The sequence below is a fragment of the Protomyctophum parallelum genome (genome assembly GCF_964188405.1).
Source record: "Protomyctophum parallelum genome assembly, chromosome: 1".
Taxonomy (NCBI): domain Eukaryota; kingdom Metazoa; phylum Chordata; class Actinopteri; order Myctophiformes; family Myctophidae; genus Protomyctophum; species Protomyctophum parallelum.
The window spans coordinates 38,014,581-38,018,427 of NC_139697.1; the positions used below are offsets into that span (position 1 = coordinate 38,014,581).

Sequence of the window (3,847 nt, forward strand, 5' to 3'; positions counted from 1 at the left end):
CCATCATTGTATCGATTGATCTGCCTTTGTGTAGGTCATGGTGGTCATATAAGCATTTCTGACGAAGAATGCTAATTCTTCCTTGACATTTGAGCATGGTTCTTAATAATATGGTATGATGATGACCATTATACTCTGTATTCCTAGGTAAATCATGATCCCCGGCCGTCACCGAGTACCTTATTGTGGATGCGCAGCCTGTGTACCGCATCCTGAAGCCACGGTGCGACATGTTCACCGACTACGTCTCAAGGGCACCCAAGACAAGTTGATCTACTGCGAGTTACCAGACCTGCAAAAGTTCTTCAACTCCACGGCTTTGGCCTCACTGATTCCGCAGCCCAGTATTGGATCAAGTATGACTATGGACACTTTTAGTTTGGGCCCTCTCCACAAGCCTAGTGTAGATGATGAGCCACAAGGAGTGTGTTATCAGTGAGTCCCTATGCTCCAAAGTCTCACTTTGAGTTGGGCTTTGTGGACAGAACCAAAGCCTGTTATTAGACACACTGGGACGTTATGGGAAAGAGTAGCGGAAGATATAGGCTAAGAGAAGAGGTGACATTTAGCGAGCAGAAGTAGCAAGGCTGAGCAAGTAAAGATGGATTACATGTGCGTGAATGAGAGAAAAGACAGCGGACTGGTGAAGATGACTGGAGTAGAGGTGGGTGTGTTTAAAAGACTGGGGTTAACAAAGTAATGTGAAGTCAAGTGAGGAGAGGGCGGAGAAAAATGTCCAGATTGATTTGCGACAGAAGGCTACCAACCGGGGCACGGTGGCACAGTTGGTAGTGCTGTCGCCTCACAGCTAGAAGGTCCTGGGTTCGATTCCCGCTCGGGACGCTGTGGGTGCTGGCGGCGTGTTTCCTCCTCCGCGTCATCAGTGCCCTTACCCGAAGGCGGGTTGGCGAAAGGGCCTTTCTGTGTGGAGTTTGCATGTTCTCCCCGTGTCCCCTAGGGTAGGTACCCTCACAAAAAACATGCAGTAATCCTGGTCTCTAAACTGCCTCCCCCTGGCCAGCCGGGGCGCCTGATGGAGGGGAAAGGAACTGGTTGGAATAACGTGTTCCTTCCACGCGCTACGTCCAACCAGGGAAACTCCCCCATGTCAGGTGTAAAGGAGCAATTTGGACACTCAGGCATGAAGGAAGCTTGAGTTCAAGTCCGTTGCTCTCCCCATGTCCCCCATATATGGGGACTAGGTTGGTGGAGGGTGTGTAGAGCCCAGGATCACATTAGATGATTGACACAGGGGTGAAAAATGGGTTACAAAATCGTGGGATAAAAAATATATATATATATAAAAAAAAAAAGAAGGCTACCAACAAGAGTGAAAGGGAAGGTTAAGGTTTCTAGTTCTGCCTGCTATGATTTAACTTGAGTGAGTTGGCAGAGTTGAAGGTGCCAAGATGTTCGTCAGGAGTGGCGAAGATGGACGCGATTAGGAGTGGAACAAAGTAACGGAGGAGAGGCTGAGTAGGTTTGGACATGTGGAGGTGTGATGATGCTGGGCATTCTGCATTTGGAGCAGGATGTTGAAGACAGAGCTGATAGGCAAATTAATGAAGAGAGGAAGGCCAAAGAGGCAGATGTGGTGAGAGAGGACATGCAGGTGGCTCGTGACAGAGGGAGATACAGAGGACAAGAAGAATCCGCTGTGGCAACCACTAATGTCAAAGGACTTACAGGTGTGTACATTATGAAGGAATTCAATAGTGGTTTATTTATACAAAATGGACATTTCATCGGTACGGGGTGGTTTTAATTAGGACTGTGAAGCTGAAAGGCATACTCAACTGAAATGTGTTTTCCTTAGGTGACCTCAAATAAGACGACATTGTAAAATATTCAGAGCGACGACAAGCTGTGTCGATCTAGCTACAACATCACAGACCACAGCACAGGAGGTTTGTGGTTGGAAATTGAGTACCAGGTCTTAATTATCATTGTCCATATACACATTTTGTAAAGAATATGCAGAAGATGAAGCCAAGAAACCAGCAATCGCATAGACCTGCGCATCTGTTATTTGATAATAAATGTCCCCACAGAGAAAAAGAAAAAAACAGTTTCTATATTGTTTTGGATTTAATGGGGTGGTACCTTTGTATTAACCTTGTTCATGGTTTAATTAATTTTATAGGTCAGCACATCTTTCTGTCTTTTTTTAGCTGTCTTAGCTGTACATGCATTTTAAGGGTTAATAAAGTGAAGAGTTTTCATTAACGCTTGAGTCTGTTATCCCTGAGAAAGAGGAATGTTCGTAAATATATGGTGTGTACTCTGAAGGTATGTTAATTTTAATTGGCTGGCATTTGGGCTGGCTACTTGGCATTTAGCCAACTAGCATGATATTAACAGCATCATTTCAATGTATTTTTTATTTTTTCAGTTGTGATGACATGCAGGAGTTACAAAAGCGTTCCAATCACCTTTGCCACCAGGCAAGAACATAACATAACTAAACGTATTTACTTTTTCTGTCATCTCCGTTTCTCTTTTCTGTCTCTCACAAAAATGCACACACTGTCAAATTCTGTGTCTCTTTGTTTGAATGCCACTATCTATCAGATAGATGGAAGCTTATTGCAGCAATTAGGCTTGAGTTACTACCTGTACACATTGCCTGGTGCTGCCACCTGATGGTGAGGGTGTAATACTGCAGTCCCTTAGTTGTAATGATGACTTGCATGAATTAATTGACTTGCATGGGGACTGGAACCCCTATCACCCCCTCGAGTTTAGGCTCCAGGCTTAAGTGCACTACAGCCATTTCCATCCCTGATTAACGTGAAACCAGCACATCACCACAATAACAGGGACATCTTCCTTGTAGAGCTGCAAATATATTTGTTTCTTAGTGATTCTTCAATCAATTACTTTATTTTGTATTAATTAAATAATTGAGAAGCACTTAATTTTGGTTAAATGAATGAATTGACGTGAAATTTACATTCTGATAGATTTTTCATAATGGACTAAATCGATTAATATCGTGATTAACCACTTAAGTCCTATACTTTGCCGTACAACGGTGTTGCACAAAAATAGCATAAATAGACTATCTACAAGCTTATAGATTTATTCATACACCTGATAATCAAATCATAAATTGGACAACTTGATTGGTTGTGTTTATTTAAAATTCATTATCAATTATGTCTTATAATTGATTAAATCAATTTGTTTCATTAACTGTTGCACCCCGGCTACGTCCTTGCCATCATGGTAATAAAAAGAAAACATTCCTATAAAACAAGGTTGTAGATGGGATATTGTCTCAAATTATTTATTTTAGTGCCGTGATTAAATTGATTGATTAATTGTAAAACAAATTTTCAACAATTGATAAAATAATACATTTCCGAACATGGCAGATCTACGAGCTCACAATGAGCAGCAATGTGACATTTTTCAAATCTTCTCTTATGATTGTCCCTGGCACAAAACATGTCCAGCCAAATACATACTGTATCAAGTTGGGGGGTCCTTGGCAGAACATAGTATGAGAACTAGTAAAGAACTACTGATTTAGAAAACATTTTCAAATCGGGCCTTAATGGGGTTTCTATTAATGGGTTAATAGAAAATGTAATGTAATAGATTCGATGTGTTTTGGTCCTGGGATGTGTGAGCTTGTACAGTAGAGATCTGCTATTTGTCGAATAGCCAAAGTATAAAATAGGACTTATGTGGTAAATGTATGTTTTGTAAAGTAATGGTACTTGTTACCCCAAAATTGTACTGTACAGTACTTGAGTAAATGTACTCCGTTACTCCGCTGTGGGTGAATATGTATTCCGTGTGTGCACCTGATATCCTGTCCTGTGTTGCTTATAGTCCTATA

General features: G+C 41.5%; 1 long non-coding RNA gene across 1 annotated transcript; it reads left to right on the top strand.

Moving 5' to 3' along the window:
* Nucleotides 1–1,274: 1,274 nt before the first annotated feature.
* Nucleotides 1,275–2,444, top strand: LOC310872883. Its single transcript, XR_014570432.1, has 3 exons — nt 1,275–1,688; nt 1,817–1,907; nt 2,393–2,444. It is a non-coding gene; the product is annotated as an uncharacterized lncRNA (long non-coding RNA).
* Nucleotides 2,445–3,847: the final 1,403 nt, after the last annotated feature.